Consider the following 23,134-nt stretch of genomic DNA (forward strand, 5'->3'; position numbering starts at 1 on the left):
GTTTTCTCGACGTGTTTTGTTTTGAGCTGTTTCTGCCAGGTTCTGTTCCGGATCTAGATCCATCATGTCTTCGTCGGAAACTCCGAAGGACAGCTCCTGCAAGGATGTCGGCAACTTGTACATGGAGGAGTTGAGGATGCACCCCAAGGAGTTGCTGCTCGTTGAGGGAGAACTGCAGATCAAGGATGTCCAGGGTCCTAAAGGAAAAGGAAGCTTGGAAGACAGGATGGAGAAGCTAGAACAAGAGGTCTTCAAATACAAGAAGATGGCTGAGCGTGAGGTGGATATCTTCCACAAGATTGTGTCTGAACTCATTGCTGAACACGAGAAGGAAACTGCAAAGCTTTGGGGCGACATCCTCTCACTTCACGACACCACTAACAAACTCCAAGCACAACTCTATGATGTTCAGAATCAGAACTGTGAGTATGAAAACAGGTTTAAATACATAAGCCGTGCTGCTAGTTTCAGGATCCCCGAGACCAAGATGTCGTTTCTTGATGGAGAGCCTCTTCCCTGGAAGTTTGATGACGGGAGTTCATCACCACCATCGCCAAAGGAGTAATTCATCATCGGTATTGGCATCCCCTTGGTTTGTTCCAAGCTTGGGGGAGTGCCGCGGTATCACATCATCACTACCTTTTACTTTTTACTGTCAAGTAGTGTCATATCATGAGTAGGGAAGTTATCGTATAAGATGGGTTGCAGTGTGGAAGTATCTCTCCTTTAGTTGGTTGTCTATGTATCCCTTGGTGTGAGTTATCGTTATGAAATATTAATGAGAAGTCTTATCATTTACATATTGCACACCTTATTTTAGTTTACAATTCTATTATATGATTTACCTTGTTCTTAGTATTGGTATCACTTTGGGAGCATCGAATAAATCTATTTGGTTTTGGCAAACTTAGCATTGGTCAATAGCAACAACACTTTGAGGTTTAAGTAGAAAAGAGAAATACATGTAGTTGTTTCATTGTCTTTCTTTCTTGTTAGCTCATAGCTTATTATTCTGAAGTTAAAATTGTTTGTGCTTACAAGGAATATGCATGATTGTTTCTATCACATGTATATTTGTTTGTTTCCTTCAACTCTTATGCTTGCTAATTAACCTTGCTAGCCAAAGACCTGTACTGAGAGGGAATACTTCTCGTGCATCCAAACCTTAACCCAAACCTATGTCATTTGTGTCCACCATACCTACCTACTACATGGTATTTTCTGCCATTCCAAGTAAATACTTCGTGTGCTACCTTTAAATAATTCAAAATTTAGTATCTCTTATTTGTGTCAATGTTTTATAGCTCATGAGGAAGTATGTGGTGTTTTATCTTTCAATCTTGTTGGGCAACTTTCACCAATGGACTAGTGGCTTCATCCGCTTATCCAATAATTTTGCAAAAAGAGCTGGCAATGGGATTCCCAGTCCCAAATTAATTAAACTAATTAGACACTCCTCCATGGTATGTGATTGATGGACGGCACCCGAGGATTCGGTTAGCCATGGCTTGCGTAAGCAAAGGTTGGGGGAGTGTCATCATAATAAAACTAAAATAAAAAGGCACTCCTTCATGGTATGAGATTGTTGGCAGGCACCCGAGGATTCGGTTAGCCATGGTTTGTGAAAGAAAGGTTGGAAGGAGTGCCACACAAAATGAAAATAAAATGGGAGCCGCTCTTCGAAGGTTTGTCTGGCAAGGGGGTTAGAGTACCCGCTACCAGTCGTTGACAACAACAAACACCTCTCAAAATGTTACTTTTATTCTCTTTATATGATTTCAAAACTGAAAAAGCTCTAGCACATGATTTAATCCCTGCTTCCCTCTGCGAAGGGCCTGTCTTTTTACTCAATGTTGAGTCAGTAAACCTATTTCCCTCCATCTCAAGCAAGCATTTGAGTTGTTGTGATCAAACCATTATATTGTGATTTGCTTCATCATGTCTTTTATTCTTCCTGGTTTAGTACAAGTTTTATCTGAATGAATATAGCTTTGCAAGTTATCAATGATCATTATGATTGAGTATGCAAGTTTATCATAAGCTTTAACATAAGAGCGCTGCTCAATAGATAAGTATAATCTGTTAACTGTTCTCTGACCAAGAACGAAGTTTGCCATCACCAACTATGATTTCTTATGCACCTTTGTTTGTGATTACCTTATACTTGTTTCAAGTTGAATTATATGAGGGAGTTGTTTACTAGAATGATTTGTGTGAATGAATATGATGCTTCTTGTCCGTATTTTATTTATCGACTCTTCACTCCATAAACATGTGGTCCTGTTTACCGAGTTCAGTTTCGCTTGGGGACAAGCGAAGTCTAAGCTTGGGGGGAGTTGATACGTCCAATTTGCATCACTATTTTATATCATAATTTTTTGTTATTCATTGATATATTTCATATTTGGACACAATACTTATGTTATTTCATCTATTTTGCATGTTTCATCATTATTGGAGGATCAAGCACCGGAGCCAGGATTCTGCTGGAAAAAGCACCGTCAGAATGCAATATTTCGGAAGATCAACTGTGGAAGGAAATTATACCAAAAATCCTATTTTTCCAGATGACGAAGGAAGCCAGAAGGGGGAGCCGAGGGGACCCAAGGTGGGCCCAGACCACAGGCCGGCGCGGCCCATGGCCTGGCCGCGCCACCTGGTGAGGAGGGGGCCCCACAGCCCCTCTCGCCTCCTTTTCTTCGCGAAATCCTTCGTCCCGAAGAACTAAGCCACAGAGGGTACCTCGCGAAGAGTTACAGCCGCCTCTGCGGGGCGGAGAACACCAGAGAGAAAAGAGCTCTCCGGCGGCTGAGATCCGCCGGGGAAATTCCCTCCCGGAGGGGGAAATCGACGCCATCCTCATCGTCATCGAGCTGGACATCATCTCCATCACCATCACCATCATCTCCACCATCATCACCGCCGTCTCCACCGCTGCACATCGTCACCGCCGTAGCAATTTGGGTTTGATCTTGATTGTTTGATAGGGGAAACTCTCCCGGTATTGATTTCTACTTGTTGTTGATGCTATTGAGTGAAACCGTTGAACCAAGGTTTATGTTCAGATTGTTATTCATCATCATATCACCTCTGATCATGTTCCATATGATGTCTCGTGAGTAGTTCGTTTAGTTCTTGAGGACATGGGTGAAGTCTAAATGTTAGTAGTGAACCATGGTTGAGTAATATTCAATGTTATGATATTTAAGTTGTGGTGTTATTCTTCTAGTGGTGTCATGTGAACGTCGACTACATGACACTTCACCTTCATGGGCCTAGGGGAGTGCATCTTGTATTCGTTTGCTAATTGCGGGGTTGCCGGAGTGACAGAAACCTAAACCCCCGTTGGTATATCGATGCAGGAGGGATAGCAGGATCTCAGAGTTTAAGGCTGTGGTTAGATTTATTCTTAATTACTTTCTTGTAGTTGCGGATGCTTGCAAGGGGTATAATCACAAGTTTGTATTAGTCCTAGGAAGGGCGGTACATTAGCATAGGTTCAACCACACAACACTTATCAAAACAATGAAGATTAATTAGCCGTATGTAGCGAAAGCACTAGACTAAAATCCCGTGTGTCCTCAGGAACGTTTGGTCATTATAAGTAAACAAACCGGCCTGTCCTTTGTGCTAAAAAGGATTGGGCCACTCGCTGCAATTGTTACTCTCGCACTTTACTTACTCGTACTTTATTCATCTGTTACATCAAAACCCCCTGAATACTTGTCTGTGAGCATTTACAGTGAATCCTTCATCGAAACTGCTTGTCAACACCTTCTGCTCCTCGTTGGGATCGACATTCTTACTTATCGAAGATACTACGATACACCCCCTATACTTGTGGGTCATCACCTCTCCATCAACCATCCATGCTTCCGCCATCCATGTGTGAGTAATTCCCTCGCTGTAGGCTGAAGGGGATGGTAGGGATTGGATGAGATTGTTCATGTAATAGCATAAGATTGTTAGGGCATAGTGCCTAGTATCCGTTGTTGGTACTTTTATGATATTGTTGCAACTTGTTATGCTTAATGCTTGTCACTAGGGCCCGAGTGCCATGATTTCAGATCTGAACATGTTATTGATTCATGATGATATTCATTGTTTTATGATCTTACTTGCAAGTTGTATACACATATTGCTGTCCGGAACCTGAGGCCCCAAAGTGACAGAAATTGGGACAACCGGAGGGTGATACGTCTCAAATGTATCTATAATTTCTTATGTTCCATGCTACTTTATTGATGATACTCACATGTTTTATACACAATTTATGTCATTATTATGCATTTTCTGGCACTAACCTATTGACGAGATGCCGAAGAGCCAGTTGATGTTTTCTGCTATTTTTGGTTTCAGAAATCCTACAAAGGAAATATTCTCGGAATTGGACGAAATCAACGCCCAGGGTCTTATTTTTCCACGAAGCTTCCAGAAGACCGAGGGAGATACGAAGTGGGGCCACGAGGCGCCACCACGCCAGGGCCGCGCGGCCAGGGCTGGGGCCGCGCCGCCCTGTTGTGTGGGGCCCTCGTGACGCCTCCTGACCTACCCTTCCGCCTACTTAAAGCCTTCGTCGCGAAAACCCCAGTACCGAGAGCCACGATACGGAAAACCTTCCAGAGACGCCGCCGCCGCCAATCCCATCTCGGGGGATTCAGGAGATCGCCTACGGCACCCTGCCGGAGAGGGGAATCATCTCCCGGAGGACTCTTCATCGTCATGATCGCCTCCGGATTGATGTGTGAGTAGTTCACCCCTGGACTATGGGTCCATAGCAGTAGCTAGATGGTTATCTTCTCCTCATTGTGCTATCATTGTTGGATCTTGTGAGCTGCCTAACGTGATCAAGATCATCTATTTGTAATGCTACATGTTGTGTTTGTTGGGATCCGATGAATATGGAATACTATGTTATGTTGATTATCAATCTATCATCTATGTGTTGTTTATGATCTTGCATGCTCTCCGTTGCTAGTAGAGGCTCTGGCCAAGTTGATACTTGTAACTCCAAGAGGGAGTAATTATGCTCGATAGTGGGTTCATGCCTCCATTAAATCTGGGACAGTGACTGAAAGTTCTAAGGTTGTGAATGTGCTGTTGCCACTTGGGATAAAACATCAATGCTTTGTCTAAGGATATTTGTGTTGATTACATTACGCACCATACTTAATGCAATTGTCTGTTGTTTGCAACTTAATACTAGAAGGGGTGCGGATGCTAACCCGAAGGTGGACTTTTTAGGCATAGATGCATGCTGGATAGCGGTCTATGTACTTTGTCGTAATGCCCAATTGAATTTCACACTACTCATCATGATATGTATGTGCATTGTCATGCCCTCTCTATTTGTCAATTGCCCAACTGTAATTTGTTCACCCAACATGCTATTTCTTATCGGAGAGACACCACTAGTGAACTGTGGACCCCGGTCCATTCTTTTACATCGAATACAATCTACTGCAATACTTGTTCTTACTGTTCTTTGCAAACATCATCTTCCACACTATACATTTAATCCTTTGTTACAGCAAGCCGGTGAGATTGACAACCTCACTGTTAAGTTGGGGCAAAGTATTTTGATTGTGTTGTGCAGGTTCCACGTTGGCGCCGGAATCCCTGGTGTTGCGCCGCACTACACTCCATCACCAACAACCTTCAACGTGCTTCTTGACTCCTACTGGTTCGATAACCTTGGTTTCTTACTGAGGGAAAAACTTGCCGCTGCACGCATCATACCTTCCTCTTGGGGTTCCCAACGGACGTGTGTTGTACCGTCACAAGCAACGTTTTTCTGGCGTCGTTGCCGGGGAGATCAAGACACGCTGCAAGGGGAGTCTCCCACTTCCAATCTCTTTACTTTGTTTTTGTCTTGCTTTACTTTACTTTATTTACTGCTTTGTTTGCTTCCTTGTATCAAAATACAAAAAAAATTAGTTACTTGCTTTACTTTATTTATTATCTTGTTTGCGTTCTCCATATCAAAAACACAAAAAAATTAGTTACTTGCATTTACTTTATCTAGTTTGCTTTATTTACTATTGCTAAAATGAATACTCCTGAGAATACCAAGTTGTGTGACTTCAGAAGCACAAATAATAATGATTTCCTATGCACACCTATTGCTCCACCTGCTACTACAGCAGAATTTTTTGAAATTAAACCTGCTTTACTAAATCTTGTTATGAGAGAGCAATTTTCTGGTATTAGTTCTGATGATGTTGCTGCCCATCTTAATAATTTTGTTGAACTTTGTGAAATGCAAAAGTATAAGGATGTAGATGGTGACATTATAAAATTAAAATTGTTTCCTTTCTCCTTAAGAGGAAGAGCTAAAGATTGGTTGCTATCTTTGCCTAAGAATAGTATTGATTCATGGACTAAATGTAAGGATGCTTTCATTGGTAGATATTATCCTCCTGCTAAAATTATATCTTTGAGAAGTAGCATAATGAATTTTAAGCAATTGGATAATGAGCATGTTGCTCAAGCATGGGAAAGAATGAAATCTTTGGTCAAGAATTGCCCTACCCATGGACTGACTACTTGGATGATCATCCAAACCTTTTATGCAGGATTGAATTTTCCTTCGCGGAACCTATTGGATTCAGCTGCTGGAGGTACTTTTATGTCCATCACTCTAGGCGCCGCAACAAAACTTCTTGATGATGATGATTAATTACTCTGAATGGCACACGGAAAGGGCTCCACAAGGTAAGAAGGTAAATTCTGTTGAAGAAACCTCCTCCTTGAGTGATAAGATTGATGCTATTATGTCTATGCTTGTGAATGGAAGATCTAATGTTGATCCTAATAATGTTTCTTTAGCTTCATTGGTTGCTCAAGAAGAGCATGTTGATGTGAATTTCATTAAAAATAATAATTTCAACAACCATGCTTATAGGAATAATTCTGGTAACAATTATAGGCCATATCCTTCTAATAATGGTAATGGCTATGCTAATTCTTATGGTAATTCTTACAACAATAATAGGAGTGTACCCCCTGGTCTTGAAGCCATGCTTAAATAATTTATTAGTACACAAACTGCTTTTAACAAATCTGTTGAAGAAAAGCTTGGAAAATTGATATTCTTGCTTCTAAAGTTGATAGTCTTGCTGCTGATGTTGATATTTTGAAATTGAAAGTTATGCTAATGAAGATAAAGATATTAAGTCATTTGCTACAGCAAATGCCATCCAAGTTCGAATTAATGAAAATATTAGATTGATGGCTGAATTGCGTGTTAGGTGGGAAAAAGAAGAAAATGCTAAAGAGAGTAATGTAGCTAAAGTTTGGACTATTACCACCACTAGTAATGTTGATGCTTCACATGTTGCTACACCCCCTACTATCAATGGTAAAATAATTGGTGTTAGCAATGTTTCTACTCCTAATGCAAAGCGTTCAAAACTGCCTGAAACTGCTAAAACTGCTGAAACTGCTTGTGATAAAACTGCTGAAATTTTTCAAAATATTGGGGCAATGATCCCATTGCTTTAGATCATAATGGTTTAGATTTTGATGATTGTCACATCTCTGAAGTTATAAAGTTCTTACAAAAACTTGCTAAAAGTCCTAATGCTAGTGTGATAACCCACAAGTATAGGGGATCGCAATAGTCTTCGAGGGAAGTAAAAACCCAAATTTATTGATTCGACACAAGGGGAGGTAAAGAATACTTATAAGTCTTAACAACTGAGTTGTCAATTCAGCTGCACCTGGAAAAGCACTAGTAACAGGGGTGATGTGAAAGTAGCAGTGATATGAGAGCAATAGTAACAGTAACACAGCAGCAGTAGCAGTAATATGAGAGCAATGGCACCAGAAAATAGTTGATACTACTTCCAATGACATGTAGAACGAGTATATGATGATGAGAGATGGACCGGGGTTCCCAGCTATCTACACTAGTGGTAACTCTCCAATAACAAGTGTTGGGTGAACAAATTACAGTTGGGCAATTGATAGGATTGAAAGCATTAAGACAGAACATCAATATTATTAATCATGTAGGCATGTTTTCCATATATAGTTATACGTGCTCGCAATGAGAAACTTGCATAACATCTTTTGTCCTACCAGCCGGTGGCAGCCGGGCCTCAAGGGAATCTACTGGCTATTAAGGTACTCCTTTTAATAGAGCACCGGAGCAAAGCATTAACACTTGGTGAAAACATGTGATCATCATACCTACGCCTTCCCCTCCAGTTGTTCCAGTTGCTGTCACTCTGGGGCCTTTGGTTCCGGACATAGACATGTGCATACAACTTGTAGATACAATCTAAGCAATAAGTATAGAGCTTAAATCTAAGATCATGCCACTCGGGCCCTAGTGACAAGCATTAAACACAACAAGATTGCAGCAACAATAACTTCACAAACTTATATAGATAGACTGATCATAATGTAACAATTCATCGGATCCCAACAAACGCAACACCGATTACATCAGATGAATCTCAATCATGTAAGGCAGCTCATGAGATCATTGTACTGAAGTACATGGGAGAGAAAGTACCAACTAGCTACAGCTAGAACCCGTAGTCCATGGGGGAACTACTCACGGAGCATGATGGAGGCGGTGGCGTTGATGGAGATGGCTTCCGGGGGCACTTCCCCGTCCCGGCAGGGTGCCGGAACAGAGACTTCTGTCCCCCGAAATGGAGTTTCGCGATGGCGGCGGCGCCCCTGGAGTCTTTCTGGAGTTTCGTCAATTGGTCTCGCGTTTTTAGGTCGAAAGGGCTTAAATAGGCGAAGAGGCGGCGCAGGAGGGTGCCTGGGCCCCCCTCACAATAGGCCGGTGCGGCCAGGCCTGGGGCCGCGCCGCCTTATTGTGTGGTGGCCCCCTGGCCCTCCTCCGACTCTCCTTGGTGTTCTGGATGCTTCCGGGAAAAATAAGATGTTGGGTCTTCGTTTCGTCGAATTCCGAGAATATTGCCCGAACAGCCTTTCTGGAACCAAAAACAACAGAAAACAGGAACTGGCACTTCGGCATCTTGTTAATAGGTTAGTTCCGGAAAATGCATAAAAACATTATAAAGTGCGAGCAAAACATGTAAGTATTGTCATAAAACAAGCATGGAACATCAGAAATTATAGGTACGTTGGAGACGTATCAGCATCCCCAAGCTTAGTTCCTGCTCGCCCTCGAGTAGGTAAACGATAAAAAGAATAATTTCTGTAGTGACATGCTACTTACATACCCTTGATCACACTATTATAAAGCATACGAGATGAATGCAGTGACTCAAGGCAATGATCTATAGTTGCTAACAAACAGATAACATATAGCAAAACTTTTCATGAATAATACTTTCAAGACAAGCATCAAAAGTCTTGCATAAGAGTTAACTCATAAAGCAATAAATTCAAAGTAAAGGCATCGAAGCAACACAAATGAAGATTTAAGTTTCAGCAGTTGCTTTCAACTTTCAACATGCATATCTCATGGATTATTGTCAACGCAGAGTAATATGATGAATGCAAATAAGCAAGTATGTAAGAATCAATGCACAGTTGACACAAGTGTTTGCTTCTAAGATGGAAGGAAGTAGGTAAACTGACTCAACATAAAGTAAAAGAAAGGCCTTTCGCAGAGGGAAGCAGGGATTAAATCATGTGCTAGAGCTTTTCAAGTTTTGAAATCATATAGAGAGCATAAAAGTAAAGTTTTGAGAGGTGTTTGTTGTTGTCAACGAATGATAGTGGGCACTCTAACCCCCTTGCCAAACAGACTTTCAAAGAGCGGCTCCCATGAAGGACGTTATCTCTACCAGCAAGGTAGATCATCCCTCTTCTCTTTTGTTTACACATGTACTTTAGTTTTATTTACGGATGACACTCCTCCCAACCTTTTGCTTACACAAGCCATGGCTAACCGAATCCTCGGGTGCCTTCCAACATTCACATACCATGAAGGAGTGTCTATTTGCAAAATTAAGTTGCTTACTGATTAATCAGAGCAAAACATGTGAAGAGAATTATTAATGAAGTTAATTAATTGGGGGCTGGGAACCCCGCGCCAGCTCTTTTTGCAAAATTATTGGATAAGCGGATGAAGCCACTAGTCCATTGGTGAAAGCTGCCCAACAAGATTGAAAGATAAAACACCACATACTTCCTCATGAGCTATAAAACATTGACACAAATAAGAGATAATAACTTTTGAATTGTTTAAAGGTAGCACATGAAGTATTTACTTGGAATGGCAGGAAATACCACATAGTAGGTAGGTATGGTGGACACAATTGGCATAGGTTTTGGCTCAAGGTTTTGGATGCACGAGAAGCATTCCCTCTCAGTACAAGGCTTTGGCTAGCAAGGTTGTTTGAAGCAAACACAAATATGAACCAGTACAGCAAAACTTACATAAGAACATATTGCAAGCATTATAAAACTCTACACTGTCTTCCTTGTTGCTCAAACACTTTTACCAAAAAATATCTAGACCTTAGAGAGACCAATCATGCAAACCAATTTCAACAAGCTCTACGGTAGTTCTCCACTAATAGGTTTAAACTACATGATGTAAGGGCTTAATCATGATCTACTTGAGAGCTCAAAACAATTTCCAAGTATCAAATTATCCAATACAACATGAAGCATTTTCTGTTTCCAACCAAATAACAACAAGTGCAATAGCTTCCAACTTTTGTCATTGAACATTAAAAGTAAAACAAAGAACACAAGTGTTCATATGAAAAAGCGGAGCGTGTCTCTCTCGCAAACAAGGATTGCTAGGATCCGATCTTATTCAAACATAAACAGAACGAAAATAAACACACAGACGCTCCAAGTAAAGCACATAAGATGTGACCGAATAAAAATATAGTTTCAATAGAAGAAACCTGATAAGTTGATGAAGAAGGGGATGCCTTGGGCATCCCCAAGCTTAGACGCTTGAGTCTTCTTGAAATATGCAGGGATGAACCACGGGGGCATCCCCAAGCTTAGACTTTTCACTCTTCTTGATCATATATCATCCTCCTCTCTTGACCCTTGAAAACTTCCTTCACACCAAACTTCTCATAAACTTCATTAGAGGGGTTAGTACTCAAAAAAAACTTCAATCCACTTTAGTCATGTAGTGACACATTGCAAGAACTCAATAAAACATTAGCTACAGCTCTCCACGTCTAGAAAGCCTCACTTAAAGTCCACAAGAGACAATGCAAAAAACAGAGACAGAATCTGTCAAAACAGAACAGCCAGTAAACACGAATTTTTAAGAGCTATTTCCGTTGCTCAAATCAGAAAACTCAAAACTAATGAAAATTGCGTACACGTCTGAGGATCACTCACGTAAATTGGCAGATTTTTCTGAGTTACCTACAGAGAATCATACCCAGATTCGTGACAGAGAGAAATCTATTTCTGCACAGAAATCCAAATCTAGTATCACCCTTCTATTAGAGACTTCAGTTGGCACAACATTGCAATAAAATAAAGATAAGAAGAGGTTGCTACAGTAGTAACAACTTCCAAGACACAACAAAACAGTAGCAAAATAAAGACATGGGTTATCTCCCAAGAAGTGCTTTCTTTATAGCCATTAAGATGGGCTCAGCAATTTTAATGATGCTCACATGGAAAGTAAGAGTTGAAGCGAAAGAGAGCATCAAGAAGCATGTTAAAAACACATTTAAGTCTAACCCACTTCCTATGCATAGGAATCTTGTACACAAATAAATTCATGAATAACAAAGTGACAAGCATAAGAAGATAAAACAAGAGTAACTTCAAGATTTTCAGCATATAGAGAGGTGTTTTAGTACCATGCAAATTTCTACAACCATATTTTCCTCTCTCATAATAATTTTCAGTAGATTCATGAACAAACTCAACAATATAACTATCACATACAGCATGCTTTTCATGACCCATAAACACATAATTTTTATCAAGTTCAAAAATGATGGGATTAAAACTTTCAAACCCACTTTTATCAATAATATAACAAGATGATTGATCAATTTCAAAAGATATGGGACTCCTAGATAAAGTCAAGACCTCTCTGATCCCATTTTCATTAGTAGTACAATTAATATTATCAAGTAACATAGGACCATCATCTAGAGATTTATCATAAACATTTGCTAAGCAAAATTCTTTAGTACCATGCATTTCGACATCAGGCACAAACAAAGCATTATCATAAGATTTATCAAAGTAGCATGGATTATCATAGATAACAGTAGCATAATTATTCTCACAAGTTTTACTCATAGGTAATATTTCAATAGAATCCACAGGAACATAACATTCAACCTCCTTTGGTAAGCATGGAGGACAATCAAATAGTGTAAGAGATAAAGAGTTACTCTCATTAGAAGGTTGGCATGGGTAGATAATCCATTCTTCCTCCTTTTGTTCAACACTCTCCTCTTCTTTTTCATCCAATGAGCTTTCAGGTTCATCAATTTCTTCTTCCACTGGTTCCTGCAAATTGTGAGTGCATTCTTGTGCATTAATGAGTCTCTCTTTATAATCAATGATATAAGGATTATTGCTGTAACTTTCTATGCAAAAATTAAGGATAGAAGAGACATAATCTTTAAGGTCCTTACAAACAACACAAATTTCATAATATTTGGACATGAAGGATTCTATCTCAGAGGCTCCCATAAATAAGACAAATTGTTCTACCTCTTCGAACCCAAGATGAATATAGCTATTCCAATTATAGTTCTTAATTAAAATTTCCTCACTAAAGCCACATTGAAATTTAAGATGTTTAGTATCCTGTTGAGAGCAACTGTTTATATCATGGCGTTTAAGCAAGATTTTAGCAATTGTATTCAATTTTTCTATCACAGCACTCATAACTTTACCCGTTCTCGATTCTCTATAATTATTATATAATTCAATAAGCTCCAAATAGGTTGTGGGTTCTCCCATAACAATAGTTTTAAATTTTTTGGTTTTTCAAATTTTTATGGATTTTTGGGTATATAGGAAAAATAAAACAAGACAAAAAGAAACTAAGCAAAAGTAAACTAAGAAAAATAATACTAGACAGAAATAAACTAAGCACAGATAAACTAGACAAAAGTAAACTAAGCAAAACAAAACAAAATAAAATAAAAACAAAGAAAGAGGTAGATTGTACTCCCCAGGTGAACTTATGAGTAGAGCTAAGCCTCCCCGGCAATGGCGCCAGAAAATAGTCTTGATAACCCACAAGTATAGGGGATCGCAACAGTCTTGAGGGAAGTAAAACCCAAATTTATTGATTCGACACAAGGGGAGGTAAAGAATACTTATAAGCCTTAACAACTGAGTTGTCAATTCAGCTGCACCTGGAAAAGCACTAGTAACAGGGGTGATGTGAAAGTAGCAGTGATATGAGAGCAATAGTAACAGTAACACAGCAGCAGTAGCAGTAATATGAGAGCAATGGCACCAGAAAATAGTTGATACTACTTCCAATGACATGTAGAACGAGTATATGATGATGAGATATGGACCGGGGTTCCCAGCTATCTACACTAGTGGTAACTCTCCAATAACAAGTGTTGGGTGAACAAATTACAGTTGGGCAATTGATAGGATTGAAAGCATTAAGACAGAACATCAAGATTATTAATCATGTAGGCATGTTTTCCATATATAGTTATACGTGCTCGCAATGAGAAACTTGCATAACATCTTTTGTCCTACCAGCCGGTGGCAGCCGGGCCTCAAGGGAATCTACTGGCTATTAAGGTACTCCTTTTAATAGAGCACCGGAGCAAAGCATTAACACTTGGTGAAAACATGTGATCCTCATACCTACGCCTTCCCCTCCAGTTGTCCCAGTTGCTATCACTCTGGGGCCTTTGGTTCCGGACATAGACATGTGCATACAACTTGTAGATACAATCTAAGCAATAAGTATAGAGCTTAAATCTAAGATCATGCCACTCGGGCCCTAGTGACAAGCATTAAACACAACAAGATTGCAGCAACAATAACTTCACAAACTTATATAGATAGACTGATCATAATGTAACAATTCATCGGATCCCAACAAACGCAACACCGATTACATCAGATGAATCTCAATCATGTAAGGCAGCTCATGAGATCATTGTATTGAAGTACATGGGAGAGAAAGTACCAACTAGCTACAGCTAGAACCCGTAGTCCATGGGGGAACTACTCACGGAGCATGATGGAGGCGGTGGCGTTGATGGAGATGGCTTCCGGGGGCACTTCCCCGTCCCGGCAGGGTGCCGGAATAGAGACTTTTGTCCCCCGAAACGGAGTTTCGCGATGGCGGCGGCGCCCCTGGAGTCTTTCTGGAGTTTCGTCAATTGGTCTCACGTTTTTTAGGTCGAAAGGGCTTAAATAGGCGAAGAGGCAGCGCAGGAGGGTGCCTGGGCCCCCCTCACAATAGGCTGGCGCGGCCAGGCCTGGGGCCGCGCCGCCTTATTGTGTGGTGGCCCCCTGGCCCTCCTCCGACTCTCCTTCGGTGTTCTGGATGCTTCCGGGAAAATTAAGATGTTGGGTCTTCGTTTCGTCGAATTCCGAGAATATTGCCCGAACAGCCTTTCAGGAACCAAAAACAGCAGAAAACAGGAACTGGCACTTCGGCATCTTGTTAATAGGTTAGTTCCGGAAAATGCATAAAAACATTATAAAGTGCGAGCAAAACATGTAAGTATTGTCATAAAACAAGCATGGAACATCAGAAATTATAGGTACGTTGGAGACGTATCGTAGTGCTATAAATTTGGCCTTTACAAAACATATTACAAATGCTCTCATTAAAGCTAGAGAAGAGAAACTAAAACTTGAAACTTCTATTCCTAGGAAGTTAGAAGATGGTTGGGAGCCCATCATTAAGATGAAGGTCAATGATTTTGATTGTAATGCTTTATGTGATCTTGGTGTAAGTATTTCTGTTATGCCTAAGAAAATCTATGATATGCTTGACTTGGCACCATTGAAAAATTGTTATTTGGATGTTAATCTTGCTGATATTCTACAAAGAAACCTTTGGGGAGAATTGATAATGTTCGCATTACGGTTAACAATAACCTTGTCCCCATTGATTTTGTTGTCTTGGATATTGAATGCAATGCATCTTGTCCCATTATTCTGGGAAGACCTTTTCTTCGAACTGTTGGTGCTATTATTGATATGAAGGAAGGTAATATTAAATACCAATTTCCTCTCAAGAAAGGTATGGAACACTTCCCTAGAAAGAGAATGAAGTTACCTTTTTATTCTATTATTAGAACAAATTATGATGTTGATGTTTCATCTCTTGATAATACTTGATTCACACTTTCTGCGCCTAGCTGAAAGGCGTTAAAGAAAATCGCTTATGGGAGACAACCCATGATTTTACTACAGCACTTTTGTTTTATATTTGAGTCTTGGAAGTTGTTACTACTGTAGCAACCTCTCCTTATCTTTATTTTATTGCATTGTTGTGCCAAGTAAAGTCTTTGATAGTAGAGTTGATACTAGATTTGGATTGCTGCGCAGAAACAGATTTCTTGCTGTCACGAATTTGAGTCGCCCCGTCTGTAGGTAACTCAGAAAAATATGCCAATTTACGTGCGTGATCCTCAGATATGTACACAACTTTCATTCAATTTGAGCATTTTTATCTGAGCAAGTTTAGTGCCCCAGAAAAATTCGTCATTACATACTGTTCTGTTTTGACAGATTCTGCCTTTTATTTCGCATTGCCTGTTTTGCTACGTTTGATGGATTTCTTTATTCTATTAACTTTCAGTAGCTTTTTGCAATGTCCAGAAGTGTTAAAATGATTATGTCACCTCTGAACATGTGAATTTTTGATTATGCACTAACCCTCTAATGAGTTTGTTTTGAGTTTGGTGTGGAGGAAGTTTTCAAGGATCAAGAGAGGAGGATGATACAATATGATCAAGAAGAGTGAAACCTCTAAGCTTGGGGATGCCCCCGTGGTTCATCCCTGCATATTTCAAGAAAACTCAAGCATCTAAGCTTGGGGATGCCCAAGGCATCCCCTTCTTCATCGACAAATTATCAGGTCACCTCTAGTGAAACTATATTTTTATTCGGCCACATCTTATGTGCTTTACTTGGAGCGTCCGTATGTTTTTATTTTTGTTTGTTTGAATAAAATTGGATCCTATCATTCATTGTGTGGGAGAGAGACACGCTCCGCTGTTGCATATGAACACATATGTTCTTAGCTTTATTCTTAATGTTCATGGCGAAGGTTGAAACTGCTTCGTTAATTGTTATATGGTTGGAAACAGAAAATGCTACATGTGGTAATTGGTATAATGTCTTGAATAATTTGATACTTGGCAATTGTTGTGCTCATATAGATCATGTTTAAGCTCTTGCATCATGTACTTTGCACCTATTAGTGAAGTTATACTGTAGAGCTTGTTGACATTTGGTTTGCATGATTGGTCTCTCTAAAGTCTCGATATTTTCTGGTGAGGGTTTGAACAACAAGGAAGACAGTGTAGAGTCTTATAATGCTTGCAATATGTTCTTATGTAAGTTTTGCTGTACCGGTTCATACTTGTGTTTGCTTCAAACAACCTTGCTAGCCTAAGCCTTGTATTGAGAGGGAATACTTCTCGTGCATCCAAAATCCTTGAGCCAAAAACTATGCCATTTGTGTCCACCATACCTACCTACTACATAGTATTTCTCTGCCATTCCAAAGTAAATTGCTTGAGTGCTACCTTTAAAATTCCATTCTTTGTCTTTGCAATATATAGCTCATGGGAAAAATAGCTTAAAAACTATTGTGGTATTGAATATGTACTTATGTATCTTATTTCTTAATAAGTTGCTTGTTGAGCGATAACCATGTTCCTGGGGACGCCATCAACTATTTCACCTTTGTTGAATATCATGTGAGTTGCTATGCATGTTCGTCTTGTCTGAAGTAAGGGTGATTTATCATGATCAAATGGTTTGAGTATGCATATTGTTAGAGAAGAACATTGGGCCGCTAACTAAAGCCTTGAACCCTGGTGGAAGTTTCAGTTTGGACAACAATCCTCAATCTCATATGAGAATTTTATCTGTTGTTGAATGCTTATGCATTAAAGAGGAGTCCATTATCTGTTGTCTATGTTGTCCCGGTATGGATGTCTAAGTTGAGAATAATCAAAAGCGAGAAATCCAATGCGAACTTTCTCCTTAGACCTTTGTACAGGCGACATAGAGGTACCCCTTTGTGACACTTGGTAAAAACATATGCTATGCAATGATAATCCATGAAAATCCAAGCTAATTAGGACAAGGTGCGGGCACTATTCGTAATCTATGCATGACGCTTGCAACTTATAGGATATCTTATACATAACGCATATGCTTTATTACTACCGTTGACAAAATTGTTCCTTGTTTTCGAAATAAAAGCTCTAGCACAAATACAGCAATCCATGCTTCCCTCTGCGAAGGGACCATTCTTTTACTTTTATGTTGAGTCAGTTTACCTACTTCTTTCTATCTTAGAAGCAAACACTTGTGTCAACTGTGTGCATTGATTCCTACATACTTGCTTATTTGCATTCATCATATTACTTTGTGTTGACAATTATCCATGAGTTATACATGTTGAAGTTGAAAGCAACTGCTGAAACTTATATCTTCCTTTCTGTTGCTTCAAAACTTTCTACTAAGAATCTATTGCTTTATGAGTTAACTCTTATGCAAGTCTTATTGATACTTGTCTTGAAAGTACTATTCATGAAAAGTCTATGCTATATGATTCAGTTGTTTAATCATTGTCTTTACCATTGCTTCGAATCACTTCATTCATTACATATGTTTACAATAGTATTGATCAAGATTATGATAGCATGTCACTTCAGAAATTATCTTTGTTATCGTTACCTACTCGAGGACGAGTAGGAACTAAGCTTGGGGATGCTTGATACGTCTCAAACGTATCTATAATTTCTTATGTTCCATGTTACTTTATTGATGATACTCACATGTTTTATACACACTTTATGTCATTATTATGCATTTTCCAGCACTAACCTATTGACGAGATGCCGAAGAGCCGATTCTTTGTTTTCATTGTTTTTGGTTTCAGAAATCCTACAAAGGAAATATTCTCGGAATTGGACGAAATCAACGCCCGGGGTCTTATTTTTCCACGAAGCTTCCAGAAGACCGAGGGAGATACGAAGTGGGGCCACGAGGCGCCGCCACGCCAGGGCCGCGCGGCCAGGGCTGGGGCCGCGCCGCCCTGTTGTGTGGGGCCCTCGTGACGCCTCCTGACCTACCCTTCCGCCTACTTAAAGCCTTCGTCGCGAAAACCCCAGTACCGAGAGCCACGATACGGAAAACCTTCCAGAGACGCCGCCGCCAATCCCATCTCGGGGGATTCAGGAGATCGTCTCCGGCACCGTGCCGGAGAGGGGAATCATCTCCCGGAGGACTCTTCATCGCCATGATCGCCTCCGGATTGATGTGTGAGTAGTTCACCCCTGGACTATGGGTCCATAACGGTAGCTAGATGGTTGTCTTCTCCTCATTGTGCTATCATTGTTGGATCTTGTGAGCTGCCTAACATGATCAAGATCATCTATTTGTAATGCTACATGTTGCGTTTGTTGGGATCCGATGAATATGGAATACTATGTTATGTTGATTATAAATCTATCATCTATGTGTTGTTTATGATCTTGCATGCTCTCCGTTGCTAGTAGAGGCTCTGGCCAAGTTGATATTTGTAACTCCAAGAGGGAGTAATTATGCTCGATAATGGGTTCATGCCTCCATTAAATGCAGGACAAGGATGTAAAAGTTCTAAGGTTGTGGATGTGCTGTTGCCACTAGGGATAAAACATCAATGCTTTGTCTAAGGATATTTGTGTTGATTACATTACGCACCATACTTAATGCAATTATCTGTTGTTTGCAACTTAATACTGGAAGGGGTGCGGATGTTAACCCGAAGGTGGACTTTTTAGGCATAGATGCATGCTGGATAGCGGTCTATGTACTTTGTCGTAATGCCCAATTGAATTTCACACTACTCATCATGATATGTATGTGCATTGTCATGCCCTCTCTATTTGTCAATTGCCCAACTGTAATTTGTTCACCCAACATGCTATTTCTTATCGGAGAGACACCACTAGTGAACTGTGGACCCCGGTCCATTCTTTTACATCGAATACAATCTACTGCAATACTTGTTCTTACTGTTCTTTGCAAACATCATCTTCCACACTATACATTTAATCCTTTGTTACTGCAAGCCGGTGAGATTGACAACCGCACTGTTAAGTTGGGGCAAAGTATTTTGATTGTGTTGTGCAGGTTCCACGTTGGCGCCGGAATCCCTGGTGTTGCACCGCACTACACTCCGTCACCAACAACCTTCAACGTGCTTCTTGACTCCTACTGGTTCGATAACCTTGGTTTCTTACTGAGGGAAAAACTTGCCGCTGCACGCATCATACCTTCCTCTTGGGGTTCCCAACGGACGTGTGTTGTACCGTCACAAGCAGAGGGGAAGGCTCTGATATGAGGATCACATGTGTTCACGGAGTGTTAATGCTTTGCTCCGGTACTCTATTAAAAGGAGTACCTTAATTACCAGTAGTTTCCCTAGAGGCCCGGCTGCCACCGGCTGGTAGGACAAGAGATGTTGTGCAAGTTTCTCATTGCGAGCACGTACGACTATATATGGAACACATTCCTACGGTTATTTAGTACATGGATACTGTTTTATTACTATCTGCAAATGCCCTGCCTTGATTGTTACATGAGTTCTCTTATCCATGCAGCGCCTGTTCATCCATCCCTGTGCCTACAGTATTTTAATCCTGCTGTTTACTATAATCACTACTGCTGTCTTTATTACACTGCTACTTATATTTCACTACTGCTACTGCTATAAAACTGTTGCTACTGATAAACTATTGCGAGCAAGTCTGTTTTCAGGTGCAGCTGAATTGACAACTCCGCTGTTAAGGCTTACAAATATTCTTTGGTTCCCCTTGTGTCGAATCAATAAATTGGGTTTTACTTCCCTCGAAGACTGTTGCGATCCCCTATACTTGTGGTTCATCAAGACTATTTTCTGGCGCCGTTGCCGGGGAGCATAGCTTTATTTGCAAGTTCACTTGGATTGATATTGTTCGCTGCAAATCCTTCATCATGGGTAAATCTCGCGATGCTAAAGTCGCCATATTACCATCCACTACAAGAAAAGGTACAACTCTGAGTACCTCTGCTGCTCTTGATTCACCATCTGTGATAAGTCAACTTGTTTCACCACCACAAGCTTCACATGCTGGTACTTCTACTGAATCTGAAAATTCCTCTTATAATTTTGATGATGCTTCTGCTGTGCTTGATGATAATGGTTCATTAGGTCCTTTTCTAGATGCTACAATTGCTAGGTCTAGACAAATTGAAAATATTGAAATTCCTAATGAAAATACTGTTACACCTGTTAATTCACCTGAGTCTGTTGAACACTCTAGTGATGATCTTGATGAAGATTATGTGGAACTTGATGATGATTTTATTGATAAATGTAATGCTACTACTGATGCAAGTAAAATTAAAAAGCTTCTTGCACAACGTGCTGTTAGATATAAATTGTCTCCTGATTCTAAATTTGCCACATCTCCTATAAACATTAAGGATAAGGATTATGATTTTTCTCTTGATTTATCTCATATATCTATTGTTGAGAAAACACCTTTTTGTGGTACTGAAAAAGAAAGTGTTGTAGAACACATGAATGAGCTTTCTACTTTGAGTAGCCTGTTTTCTGATGATGTCAAGAAGCGTACTTATTTTGTTGCTAAATTTTTTTCCTTTCTCATTAAAGGATGATGCTAAAACTTGGTATAATAGTTTGCCTCCTGATTCTATTGATAGTCCAAATGGTTTTCTTGATGTTTTCTTTCGAAAATATTTTCCTGCTAGTGCTCAACATAATGCTTTGCAAAAAATTTATAGTTTTGACCAGGAAGATGGAGAGAAATTGCCTGAAGCTTGGGCAAGGTTTTGCTCTCTTATCAGAGCTCGGCCTAGACATGATTTGGAAAAGCATGACTTACTTGATATATTTTATAGTGGACTAACCATTGAGTCTAGGGCATACCTGGATAGTTGTGCTGGTTGTGTTTTCAGGAAAAGAACTCCAGACGATGCTGAAGAATTAATGGCTAGAATAAGCCAAAATCATGATGATTGGACTACACCTGAACCAACCCCAACACCAATATTGAAGAAGAGGGGTATGATTAAATTAAATGATGAAGATACGAGGGAAGCCAAGAAATCTTTTAAGGAGAAAGGTATTAAATCTGAAGATGTGAAGAATTTACCCCCCATAGAAGATTTATGTAAGATAACTCCCCCTTCACCCACGATTGAGGTACATTCTCTTCAACGCTTTGATAAAGAAGATATTGTTTACTCAAAACCTCCTGATCAATGTTTAGATGAGTTTGATAATTATGTTGTTAAGAAAGATAATTTTAATATGAGAGTAGAGAATCATTTAATGGAAAATTCTCAAGCTATTAGTAAATTGCATGATATTGTGGAGAGAACCTCCAATGATGTTAAGATGATTGTTAAACATTTTCATATGGTTCAAACTCAAATTGATCAACTTACTAAAGTGCAAAATGACTTGTTAAAAAATACTTCTAAAGAAAAACATGCTTATGAAGTAACAACTAGAGGTGTTGTTTCTACTCAAGATCCTTTATATCCTGAGGGGCATCCCAAAAGAGTTGAACAAGATTCTCAACGAACTAAAGAAACTAGTGCTCCTTCTAAGAAAAAGAAGAAGAAACATAAAACTGTTGTAGAATCCTTTGAGCCTGTTAATGATCCTAATAGTATTTCTATTTCTGATGCTGAAACTGAAAGTGCTAATGAACATGATAAAGATAATGATAAGAATGATGTTTCTGATAAAGAAGAGGTTGAAGATGAACCTGAAAAGCATGCTAAAAATAAAAAGTATACTAAAGAAGATTTTATTGCTAAGAAACATGGTAATGAAAGAGAACCTTGGGTTCAAAAGCAAATGCCTTTTCCTGTTAAGAAACTAAATTCAAAGGAGGAAGAACACTATAATAATTTTTGTGATTGGATGAAACCTTTGTTCCTGCAAATCCCTTTGACTGATGCTATTAAATTGCCTCCTTATTCAAAGTATATGAAAGATATTGTCTCTAACAAAAGGAAAATTCCTAATGAGGAGATTTCAACTATGCTTGCTAATTACTCTTTCAATGGCAAGGTTCCAAAGAAGCTGGGAGACCTAGGTATACCAACTATCCCTTGTTCCATCAAGAATAATTATGTTAGAACTGCTCTATGTGATTTGGGAGCAGGAGTAAGTGTTATGCCTTTTTCTCTTTACAAGAGAATTTATTTAGATAAGTTGATACCAACTCATATATCTTTGCAAATGGCTGATAAATCTACTGCTATTCATGTTGGTATATGTGAGGATGTTCCTATTCAAGTTACTAATAATTGCTTAATATTAACTGATTTTGTTGTGTTGGAAATGCCTGAAGATGATAATATGTCTATTATTCTTGGAAGACCTTTTCTTAACACTACAGGGGTTGTTATTGATTGCAATAAAGGAAAATTTACTTTTAATGTTGATGACAAGGAGCATACTGTTTATTTTCCCAAGAGGATTGATAAAGTATATGGAGTTAATACAATTTCTAATTTGAGAACTATCAAAGTGGGAGTTATTGATTGTCCTATATATGAGCCTATACAAGGATATCAAAATATTATGATTGGATCCATATCAATACAATATAAGGTAACATGATTGATTTGAGGTTTATTTCTTCTTATGTCATGTAAAACTTATTTGGTGGTAACACTTGATCAACCTTGTTAACAAGTACATTTTATATGCATAGAAGAGCTAAACAACATTTCTTTCTTTCTCCACATTTGTTTTACTTTCTGTAGTACTACTTGTTTTGCAAGATGCTTTAGTTTTCATGTGAGCATCATTAAAATCTTCTGCGCCTAGCTGAAAGGCGTTAAAGAAAAGCGCTTATGGGAGACAACCAATTTTTTTATTTCTGCAATTTTTGTTTTATATTTGAGTCAAGGTGCTTGTTACTACTGTAGCAATACCTTTGTATATTTATTTTATTGC

This window comes from Lolium perenne, chromosome 6, assembly GCF_019359855.2.
Source record: "Lolium perenne isolate Kyuss_39 chromosome 6, Kyuss_2.0, whole genome shotgun sequence".
NCBI classification, from domain to species: Eukaryota; Viridiplantae; Streptophyta; class Magnoliopsida; order Poales; family Poaceae; genus Lolium; species Lolium perenne.